Raw genomic sequence first — 13,010 nt, forward strand, 5'->3', positions numbered from 1 at the left:
ATCATTTTTACAGTAATAAACCGGTCTAGACTGTGCACCTCCACGGCTTGTGTTGATATAGCTGATCTTGCTTCAGTGCGATCTGCCCAGATACGAATGAAATTATCGCTCTGTATTTTCTGATTGGTTAACCTTCATCCGCCATTTTCTGACACCAGACTACTGCTGCTGCGTTCGGTTGTTGCGCACCTTGTATTCGGACCTCAGTAAATATCAGGAGATTTGATACTTAATTAAAAGCTTCCCAGCCATGGGCACATCTGTCGCGACCGCGAGTTTTGCTCTGGTCTGTGTTTTTCTTCTCTGTGAGCCCTCACTTCAGACAGGTAACCTTAAACGATCACATTTTGCTCTTTTTGTCAGAGAAAGAAAGTGAAAGTAACTCTACTCTTCCTGGTCTAAAACGGCTTTGTCACGACAGAATTTAAATTTAATTACGAATGTATGCTAACATCATACATTTAAAAGTGTATCTATATACTCATAAAAATAATTATATAAGAGATTTGTCAACTTAAAAGCAATTATCCACGAATTGATGTCCTAAACGTCGATCAACATGGCAGCGCAGAGGCCTATATTTACCAACATCCTTATTATTGATCATGCGATCGAGACCAGGATTAGACACAAGTACAGGTTCAACTGGGTTATGCTTTAGTAGGGTAATGTTAAAAAGAATGGGAGAAATCTTTCTGGATGAACAGAAATCTTGACATAATAAACTGAAAATATGAGTTTCACTTTAGCCTTATTCCTTTTTCTCTCAGCGAATTATAGGTCTGGCTTTATATGTTATATTATTTTATGTCTGATCAGTTCTTTCTGTATCTGAATTGTTTTTTGACTTTCCTGAGTGTGCCTCAACCACCTCGTTTTATCTGCCATTTCTTTCAGAAATATAGCTACTCCTTTTTTCACATTTACTTCAATAATTAATATAATGCATGTCATATTTCTCTTTATAGCAGAGAAACACTCCCTGTATTACATTTACACGGCGTTGTCGAAACCTGTCGGTCTGCCGGGCATCTATCAGTTCACTGCTATGGGTCTGCTAGATGACAGAGAGATTGACTATTACAACAGTGAGGAACAGAAAAAGATTCCCAGACAGACCTGGATGGAGGAGAAAATGGATAAGGATTACTGGGAAAAAGGCACCCAGTCCAGAAAGAGCAAAGAACAGTGGTTTAATGTGAACGTCGACATTCTGATGAAACGCATGAGACACAATGAATCAGGTGAGGAAGACTGGTACGGTTTTAACCTGTACACTCATCATACTTTAACTGCATTATCATTTTTATTATTTTATCATCTGACTCACAAACATTTTAATTTGTGTCTACATCAGATGTTCATGTTCTTCAGTGGAGACATGGTTGTGAAATTGAGAAACAGGGAAGTGAAGTGAAGTTTTCCAAAGGCATTGATGAGTACAGCTACGATGGAGACAACTTTCTGTCTTTTGATGATAAGGACTCTCAGTGGGTCGCTCCTGTTGCTGCAGCTCTTCCAACCAAGAGAAAATGGGATAATGTAACAATCCTAAACCAGTACACCAAGGGCTACCTGGAGAAAGAGTGTGTGGACTGGCTGAACAAGTTCAGAGTATTTGGAGATAAGGAGGTCCAAAAAGGCTGTGAGTAAATGTACAGTATTTGTATTTGTTGATGATCTGCAGCTGTCATACAGATATAACTCACTGATAAACTGTTCCCTGTGTCTTCAGCTCCTCCAGAAGTTCATGTGTTTGCAAGGAAATCTACCAAAGACAAAACCAAGCTCAAACTCACCTGTTTTGCCACTGGCTTCTACCCCAAAGATGTGACGCTGCTAATTAGGAAGTATCGCTCGTCCCTGCCTGAAGATGAGATTGAATCCTCAGGAGTCAGACCAAACCATGAGGGAACCTTCCAGCTGAAGAAGAGTGTGATTATCCCTGTGGATGAAAAAGCAGATTATGATTGTTATGTGGCCCACAGAACCCTCAAAGAGCCGATTATCAGCAGATGGGGTAGGCAAAACTGAAAGCATGAAATCAATCATTAATGCAGGGGCGTTTCCTCAGAGGAAGCAAGGGTGGCAGTGACTCCTTGAAAAATTGGATGAAAAAATACAATACAAAAAAAAAAAAAAAAATTTAAATTAAGTGTATAAATGAGTGTATAAAGTGTATAAATTACTAATTTTCTAAAGTAGAACTGTTCAGCAGCAACACTGGCAATAAAAGTTACATATAAATGTTACAGATTAAAGTTACAGCATTGAAATGATTCTTGAGTTTTAATAGATCCCCTAAAGTGTGTCGTGGGTTGTAATAGTGAATGAATGTGGAAAAGTGACAAAGGAAAAGAAGCCTCGATTGGTCTAAATTACATTGTTCACGCAATAAATCCTGCCTTTCCTTCAGAAATATTTTCGCATCAGTGATCTGAATGAATAGCTAAAAAATTGTTAACGGGAAGACTCATTTAAAAGTAAATATATAGTATACAGCACCCTCTCATCCACCATATAAAAAAAAAATCCACCATATCAAAAAGGAATATTTCGCAAGACTTCAATGGAAATGGCTTTTTCACATTTAAAGGCCACCTTGCGTAGGTAAAAGTCATTCTTTAATGTACTATAACCTCAAAAAAACACCTCATATATGGCCGCTTACACGAGCATGGACTACACAATGCTTGTATAAGGGGCTTTCCTTGCCATTAATGTTTGGATAACCCCTTATTTAGACTGCACACATCTGTGGTGCATTTGCCTCTCTAGTCAATGCTTGCGTTTAACACTGCTTTGCTAAAGAAACATGCCTACGAATGAAATGAATGGCTAGTGCGGTGGCTGCATAAACTACCAACACCCATCGCCATGACTTATTTTGAGAGGAAAACAAATAAGTTTTAGTCAGATAAAATCGGTTAGTGGAAATGCCATCATTTCGCAATACTTTATCGACATTTATAAAATATCGCTAAAGTTTTACCCAAATCTGTAATGGAAACGCAGCTACTACTACTACTACTACTACTACTACTACTACTAATTTCTACTGTTTTTGAAATCTGAAATTTGTAATGGCATTATTAGAATTATTTTGGAATAAAGGTAAAAAGGCTTAAAAACACTACTAGGTTGTAATTAATACAAAATAGAATTTACCGACAACAAAACAACAGCTTCCCGTCAGTTTTATTTACTCTCATTGAGTTAAGAGCATCAAAGTTTCCCTCAAATGCAAACTGCAATTCACCATTGCACAGTACAAAACTATTAAATATACAATACATTGTTTGTGATTTATTATATCAGTGCAATTGCATTTATTTATTTATTTTTTGCAGATGGAACATGCACAGACTGCAAAGAAGGCTCTAACTGGATTATTGTAATTGTGGTTGGAGCTGTAGTTATAGTTGTAGCACTTGTTGCAGCCATCGGCCTTTACCTTTATAAGGATAAAAGACATGGTGAGTATTAAAACATGATTACAGATTCTGGGCACATTCTTTTTAATATTTTTAATATTCTTAAATAATAATATTATTATTATTAAATTGGTATTATTATTTATATTCTCTGTTATTATTACTCTATTCTCATTTCATTCTTTAAAAAAACTTATCACTTTTAGACACTATTCATTTATTATACAATTAACAACAGCAAAAAGGCCTCTAACACTAGCTTGCTTTATTCTTTTTTTATTCTATCTGTTTTCTTTTTATTTATTATATAATTTAAAAAAAAAAAAAAACCTTCCTTTATGTACGGTGTTAAGCAAACTGAGACTTGTTATAGCTCTTGCATATCATTGCTCTTTTGTTGATTTTGATTGCTTCCATTGTCCTCATTTATAAGTCGCTTTGGATAAAAGCGTCTGCTAAATGACTGAATGTAAATGTAATAAAAGTGCTTCAACTATTAGAATTGACAGGACTGCTCCAGACAAAGAAATAAACTATTGTTTCACGTGGGCAGCATGAATGACAAAAATCTTGAAATAGTTGAAATCTATATTCATGTGGTTAAGTTGCAAACAACTAAACTCTGCTTAACAACTATACACACTAATAACAATTTTTTGTTGTGCTTGTGCTGTCCTGACTTGTTTATCTCTGTACCTGATAGTAATGATTGTAACTGTATTTATCACCTTTATTTGTAATCTTCTCTAGTTTTCACACGACAGAGTAATACAAACGGAGCAGTACAAGGAATCATGCTAATGGAGTAATTGAAAATCTTCTCCCAGGTAAACTGCTTCAGAGAATACTGAAGTGAATCTGTATTTTTCCAGAACTAATAATGACCATTCTGGGGTGCGGTTCCCAAAAGCATTGTAAGCAAGTTAGCAGCATAGCTTAACGATTTGGTGTTTCCCAAAATCATAGCTCCAATGAACAATCACAAAGCAGTACAATCTATCTTTTGTTTCAAATATACATAAATTTCAGTCCGAAGTGTAAATGTAAGAGCAGACGGCGCAGTGCAGCACTGAAGAGGGGGTCTGAAGTGACAAAAGAGGACGATGCTGTAGCGCAAAGAAAGATGCAGCTACTGAACAACTTACTAATGGCAGAATATTATACTAAATAAAACTTTAGAAAAATTACCTAGACGACACATTCAAAAATTCTTACTTAACATCTATTTTATAAACAAATTTTAGACCAATAGATATAAATGTCTTACATAATTCCAGCAGTTACCATAATACAGTCCAGTTTCTATGATACCACCACCACCAAATATAATTAATTGTTTATTATTATTATTTATTTGTATAATTTTTAAAGTTTTTGTTTGCATAATATATGTGTGTACCGTGTATATTTATTATGTATCTATAAATACACACACACATACAGTATACATTTTGAAAATATTTACATGTCTATATTTATATTCATACAATTTATATTATAAATAAATTTATTTAATATATAAACATAACATATTTTTCAGAAATATATACATGCATGTATATGTATTTATATATACATAATAAATATACACAGCACACATACATATATTATTTAGACAAAAACTTTTATTTTGGATTCCCATTTGACAGCACTATTTAAAACACATGCTTGTTGTGTTTTACATGAACACACCACTTCAATAATGTAACACTCACTTTGACCTGTTTAAGAGATGAATAATTTCATGGTAAATTAAAATTAATAGGCGTTCTGTGTTAAATCATATTTTGTATTCCTCTTTGGATCTCCCAGGGAAAAACTATAGCAATGGACATGCAAAAGCCAATGGAGGTAAGCAGTGAACAGTGCAGATACTGCAGAAATATCTGCTTTCTGAAATAGCGTGCAGTGATTACATAACAAAACCAATGTAATAATAACTGCATACAAGTGTTACATAATTAATATAATAAAATGTTCAGAATTTAGCCATTTTTGTTGGTTTGCTATAGGTGATTGTTTTTAGGTGAGATGGCATTAATGCATTATCGTGTTAACAGCCCTAAATTCAACACAGGACCTTTTCTTCACGTAGAAATGATAGTCTGACATGTTTTTCACCAGATGGCTGATGGTGCAGATAATTGCTTTTATCAGCAGATACAGATTATTGACAGACACTTTGGTGCATCCCCAATTATAAGCATACAGTACATTTATGTGTGAAGTTTACTAAATGCCTAGCCAACACATTAAAAAAAATTGACTCAATATCTATTATATAAGCACATTTTAGAAAACCAGATATAAAAGTCTTACATAAACAATTTCAGCAGTTACCATAATACAGTCCAGTTTCTATACCACCACCAAATATAATTAATTGTTTATTATTATTGTTTGTTTGTATAATTAATTGCCCGCTTTACTTTAAAACACATGCTTGTTGTGTTTTACATGAACACACCACTTCAATAATGCAACACTCACTTTGACCCGTTTAAGAGCTGCATAATTTAATGCTAAATTAAAATTAATAAGCGTTCTGTGCTAATCACATTTTGTATTCCTCTTTGGATCTCCCAGAGAAAAACTATAGCAATGGACATGCACCAACAGCAGCCAATGGAGGTAAGCAGTGAACAGTGCAGATACTGCAGAAATATCTGCTTTCTGAAATAGCGTGCAGTGATTACATAACAAAACAAATGTAATAATAACTGCACATGAGTGTTATATAATTAATATAATAAAATGTTCAGAATTTTGCCATGTTTGTTATGGTTTGCTATAGGTGATTGTTTTTAGGTGAGATGGCATTAATGCATTATCGTGTTAACTTCAACAGCCCTAAATTCAACACAAGACCTTTTCTTCACGTAGAAATGATAGTCTGACATGTTTTTCACCAGATGGCTGATGGTGCAGATAATTGCTTTTATCAGCAGATACAGATTATTGACAGACACTTTGGTGCATCCCCAATTATAAGCATACAGTACATTTATGTGTGAAGTTTACTAAATGCCTAGCCAACACATTAAAAAAAATTGACTCAATATCTATTATATAAGCACATTTTAGAAAACCAGATATAAAAGTCTTACATAAACAATTTCAGCAGTTACCATAATACAGTCCAGTTTCTATACCACCACCAAATATAATTAATTGTTTATTATTATTGTTTGTTTGTATAATTAATTGCCCGCTTTACTTTAAAACACATGCTTGTTGTGTTTTACATGAACACACCACTTCAATAATGCAACACTCACTTTGACCCGTTTAAGAGCTGCATAATTTAATGCTAAATTAAAATTAATAAGCGTTCTGTGCTAATCACATTTTGTATTCCTCTTTGGATCTCCCAGAGAAAAACTATAGCAATGGACATGCACCAACAGCAGCCAATGGAGGTAAGCAGTGAACAGTGCAGATACTGCAGAAATATCTGCTTTCTGAAATAGCGTGCAGTGATTACATAACAAAACAAATGTAATAATAACTGCACATGAGTGTTATATAATTAATATAATAAAATGTTCAGAATTTTGCCATGTTTGTTATGGTTTGCTATAGGTGATTGTTTTAGGTGAGATGGCATTAATGCATTATCGTGTTAACTTCAACAGCCCTAAATTCAACACAAGACCTTTTCTTCACGTAGAAATGATAGTCTGACATGTTTTTCACCAGATGGCTGATGGTGCAGATAATTGCTTTTATCAGCAGATACAGATTATTGACAGATACTTTGGTGCATCCCCAATTATAAGCATACAGTACATTTATGTGTGAAGTTTACTAAAATACTCTTCTATTTTTCACATTCATTTCCCCTGTTAAACGAAACAACAGGAATGACAGACATCGTCTAGCTGTAAAAGAGGGTATGTATTGCAGTATTATGCTAAAGAAATAAATCTTATAATCATGTTTTACTGCAATATTGATTATATGGTTTCTTTTTGTGCCGTAGGAAGCAGGAAAAGTAGTGACTGAAGATGGAGATGGTCTCTGATTTTTTTTCTTACTTTCATCAGAGCTAACATGTGCTTTGCTTTCCTGAATTCTCTAAGTGTGTAAGATCTGGACACAGAGTCAATCAGAGGTTACTTAAGCTCAAGGAAAATTTGAGATATTTGGAAATAGCACCTTTTGCCCCCTTTTTCCAATCAAAGGAAGTTAGGATAGTTGTAGTCGTTCACTGTTATAGCCAAAAAGGTTTATTTAAATTAGGTCAAACATTTCAGTGGATAGCCATATTCTTTTGTTACATTAACGCAATGGATAAAAGCCTTTGCCAAATGCAAGTTATACATTTCACCAGTTGATACATTTCACGAGACTCGAACTCATCACACATTACTAGAGCTTGCTCTACTGTTTGAGCTACAAGAGTATTGTTTGAGGTCAAAGTATGAATTTGTCAAAATAAGTGTTACATTTAAGTTTTGAATAAGTGATGCTACAGGGTTATTTAGTGCTTGCAAAGCAGTTGTTTTGTGGAAGATTTGGCCTTGTTTACTGCAGAGGAGCTTTATTTTTTCTTCAGTATTAATATCATTCTTTCACTGTGCAGAAATAAAGCATGAGACACCACAGATCATGTCATGAGTAAAGTTAGCACAACTGACTGAATAACAGATTCATTGTTACCTAAATATTTTAAACAGATTTGTATGTAACAAGTTAAAAGTATTGATGAATGTTAAATAGCAATATTGTAAATTAAAGGTCACATGCATTTCATAATATCCACCTTCTTTTTCCTGTAAGAGCTGATGTGACCATTTGTAAATGTAACTGGTCTGGCTTCTGGTGTCATCCGCTTCTAACAGTTTCAACTTCACAAAACTGCTTGTTTTGCTGCTTGATATTTGAAAACAGGTGTTTATCACCATATTATTTTTATGTATTGTCTTAATTTTGAACACACTGGCTTTTTAGCGCTCACACTCACTTTGAGTTTAAGCTTGTTGAAGTGTTTTCGCATGAAATAAATAAAACCAGTTCTTATTAAAATTGTACTTAATACTACATGTCTAGAACCTTTTTGGGGGGGAGGGGGATTTATCGGTTCAAATAACTCAAAACACACACACTGAGGTCTCACGGGTTTGAAACGACATGAGGGTGAGTAATTAATGACAGAATTTTCATTTTTGGATGAATTAACCCTTTAAGGCCAGTTCAGCATGTAGTAGAGCAAATGAACAGTAAATGAAAAAAAGATAAGCAATTGGTATCAGAATCAGCCCGTAAGATCAGAAATGTCCATGAAAAACCATGATCAGTGCATCTCTAGTTTTTGTAGATAGCCTACTGCTTAGTTTTCTCAAACAGTCATAACTTTAACTGACTATTAACAGCAAGTCACGAGCGAGTGAGTACTGGTCCACTATACACAGTAGGTATACACAGTGTTAGTGTGTATCTGGTATTCCCTATGTTTTGGGGTCCAAATGTGTGTGTATGTATATTTTGAACGACTAGGTTATAAACTGGTGCTGTCCAGCTGGACCGCTTCTGATCGTAGTGGTGGCCCGCTTGGACCAAAAAATGTCAGGGCTGAATTTTTGTTCCAGTCCAGTCCTGGCTGTATAATCAAAAAGCTATTATAAGTTTAGATTAATAACATCTCAGAAAGACTGCATACTGAATCTAGGTGATGATTTTGTTATCAACAACAAACCAATATCATCCCTGCTAAAAAACAAACAAACAATAGAAGCCCAATAGAAACCATCACTGAAATTCCAATGGTTACCATTAAAATACCATTATAAACCATTAGCTTTTTCCAGTAAAACCATTACAAAATTCTTTTTTGTAGTGTGTTTTGGGCATTTTTCCAATAGAACTTAACATCCCACCAATGGTACCCATCGCATATCAGTAGACACCATTATAGTTTCCATTAAAACCAATACAATTCCTATTATAACCATTACATTTTCTATTGTGTTTTGAACAGAATTCTATTGTTTTGTTTTTTTTCAGCAAAGACATGGTTGCGATCTCTTTTTGGTATTTCTTGTTATAACAAATGTGCTTTACAAACACAGTTACAACAACCCCCAGAAACATAATGTTTTAAAGTCAAGGGTCAAGAGCCCAACTAAAGCAAACACTAATCACTTTGATGGTAACATAAAACAAAACAATAAAACATTTAATTCTCAATAAGCGCTTTTGTAGATGTCAGAAATAAAGTCAGTTTTGTTAGTAATGAGTGGAGCTGGTAATGCTGTTTGTGGAGTTGTTTAATCATTCTCTGCTGAGATTTTGAGAGATTTAGTGTCTTCTTTTATTTCAGTTTTCAGTTTTATTGACAAGGCTGTGTCTGGAAGTCAGTTTTATGTTTGGAGAAGGTTCTTGTAACAGAAATCTGTTAGCTGGGCGTGCACTCGTGAGCTCACCATGTGAGAGAGCACTGTGATAGTGTTGAGAAACCGGAAGTAGAATGCCCCCCACTGACCAATATTTGAACTGTCTTCTCTCAAACTGCTCAACATTCTGAGTTCACAGTGAGCTCACACATTACTCACACTGTGAGGTTCACCTGTGGTTATTGCGTGATCTCACCCGTTGACTGGGTACACTGTAAAAGTGATCCGTTATATTTACTCAATAAAATTGAATGATACACTGTATTTACTCATTAAAATTGTGTCAACAGATTACAAGCAATGTTATTAATTAAATTCAACACATAAAAATTAATTAGAATTAATCAAATGAGATGATTACAAATTAACCATTCAAAATGAGTGAAATAGCACAAAAAAAATAAGTAAAATTTAAACAAAAATATTAGATTCATTGGACAAAAAACACTATGCTAATGATACTATGTTATGCATGTCAGGCCAGTAGTTGGCGATCAAGAAACGCTGCACAAAAACGTAATATGCATGCACATGACGTCACCTTTTTCACAAATTCATGTTTTTGTTGTTTACATGGAGATGATACAGGCATCTTGTTCAAAAGCTTGTGTTTCCAGGCCCCCAAAACTGAATTATTGAAGACACCTGATATTAACACAGAATCACTGAAGGAGAAAATCATGTTTTCACGGTGGTCAATGTTTGCTTTAGTTGGGTTCTTGACCCGTGACTCTTTAATGTTAGATATCGTTTGGCTGCTGTAACTGAGTTAGACAACAGTTAAGACAAGCAAAGAGAAAAAGTGATCTGGTGGTGTTGGTTATGTTTTGACATCATCATCTGACCTGAATCTCTGAGGCATCAATTTCTGTCATACTGTGATTGTACAGTATAACATCCGAATTCAACATAAACAGATTTTTAAAAGTTCTCATTATCAAATAACAAGAAAGCTTTCATCTAGGCACACAGACATCAAGTATCAGCGTGAGAACCTTAACAATGGTGACCATCAAATGTTGCAGTGCATTCTGGGTGCCACCAATCAAAACCCATCAATAGCTCCCATCATGCATTGCATATTTTTAGTAGTTTGTTTTGTGACGTTTAGAGTTGATCTGTTTATCACCGTTGTTGAGATTCATACTCTGATTCTTGATGTCAGAGTGTGCCTAAAAGTACAATCTTTAAGAAACTTTTGGATTATACTAAAAATTTCAGAGCCCAACTAAAGCAAACATTAACCACCGTGATGGTACTCTAAAAATTCTGAATTTTTCCTTCAGTGATTCTGTTTGTTAACATCTGGTGTCTTCAATAACTGTTTTTGGGGCCTGAAAACACAAGCTTTTGAACACAATGACAATGTATTATCTCCATGTGAACAACAAAAACATGAATTTGTGAAAAAGGTGACGTCATGTGCATGCATATTACATTTTTGAGCAGTGTTTCTTCATCGCCAACTACTGGCCTGACATGCATACTATTCATTAGCATAGAGGTTTTTTGGGGGGGGGGGGGGGGTTTGGATCAGTGAAATCAATATTTTTGTTTAAATTTTACTTAATTTTTTTTGCTATTTTACTCATTTTGAATGGTTAATTTGTACTTTTACATTACTTTTTATTAAACTGCTACATTTGGGTTCAGTAATCTTCATGTCAGTCTCTTTTTTTCCCTTTGTGTGTGTGTGTGTGAGAGAGATAGAGTTTATTTTTATTTATTTTTTCTCTCACTGTACCTGCCAAAAACATAACCTGTTTATTAGATCTAATGACTGGGGAAAAAAGGGTTAGAAGACTCCAAACCCCAGGATACATTTTTGGAGATAGCTTCTATAAGCAGGTGCATCAGGTCGTTTACAGTGCATATCAGAGACACAGACTAAATACACATAAAATCAATATTCTTTTAAATCCCAGATGGCCAAACCTATACAGTAAGAAGCCTGTAATCTAGGGGAGTATGATTTCGGCAGGTGTTTGCCAAAATCATACTCCCCCCATCTAAAGTCAGCTTTGTATGGTCAGAGATATATCAGTCTTGTGCTGGTGAAATACCTTGGACTAAAGGTGTTATTTACTAAGCATTGTAAGTATTATGGTAACATTAATATGCTCAATATGCAATATTACTTATGTAGGGTATTACTTACTAAATATGCTTTTTTAAACATTAACATTATGAATGTCTGTAAAGTTGTTTTGAAACTATGTATGTTTCAAAACATACATATTTGAACTGTTTTGTAGTGACGGTGAAATGAAGGTGTGATGGTGAAGCAGCTATATTACAGACAGAGTTGGATAGTCCAGGGGTCAGAAAGTAAAAGTCCTGCCATATGTTTATTCCACCCATGAACTCAGCAGCTGATTTCACCAGAGGAACCAAGTCAAATGCCAAATCCTCAAAGAGTTAAAGTTAATGAGATAATTAAGTGTCTAATTAAATGATGATTGTGCATAATGCATATAAATATTTAAAATCCAGTGCTATTTAGACACACAGACATCACTAACCAGCATATGAATCTCAACAATGGTGACAATCAACAAAATGCTTCATGCTACAATGCATACTGGGTAACACCATAGTAAAAACTCCCATCATGCACTGCAACATGAATAATTATTGTCACCATTGTTGATGATCGTATGATAAGTGCACATGTCTTGAAGCCTGAGTGATATCGCTTTTCTTTTTTCCAATATTTAAGCATTATGGTGACATTTGTTTATAGGAATTTTTTGCAATTCTGTAATAGCTGGACGTTAGTCAATGAACCAAAAAAAAGACACCTTTGTGACGATCATTCAAATGAGTTAAAAACAGAAAGTGTAAACTCATCTGCTTCTTCAAGCTTTGTAATTCAGCAATGTACAAATGTTTGTTGTGAAACAATATTGCAATTGCTTAAAAGCAAACACTGACCTCCATGATGGTGACATCATTTTAACCAATAAAACATCAACATTTGATCCTCTGTAATTCTCAATAACAGCAGGTGTTCATCACTAACGCACAATCATCATTTAATTAGTCACTTAATTATCTCATTAACTTTAACTCTGAGTTCATGGGTGGAATAAACATATGGCAGGACTTTTACTTTCTGACCCCTGGATTGTCCACCTCTGTCTGTAATATATCTGCTTGTTTTACACTCTTTGGCCACCAG

The 13,010-nt window shown here is 34.6% G+C and overlaps 1 pseudogene; it reads left to right on the plus strand.

Annotated features, from left to right (window-relative positions):
* Nucleotides 1–143: 143 nt before the first annotated feature.
* Nucleotides 144–8,467, plus strand: LOC131525835 (H-2 class I histocompatibility antigen, Q10 alpha chain-like; annotated as a pseudogene).
* Nucleotides 8,468–13,010: the final 4,543 nt, after the last annotated feature.

Source organism: Onychostoma macrolepis, chromosome 19, assembly GCF_012432095.1.
Source record: "Onychostoma macrolepis isolate SWU-2019 chromosome 19, ASM1243209v1, whole genome shotgun sequence".
Lineage (NCBI taxonomy): Eukaryota > Metazoa > Chordata > Actinopteri > Cypriniformes > Cyprinidae > Onychostoma > Onychostoma macrolepis.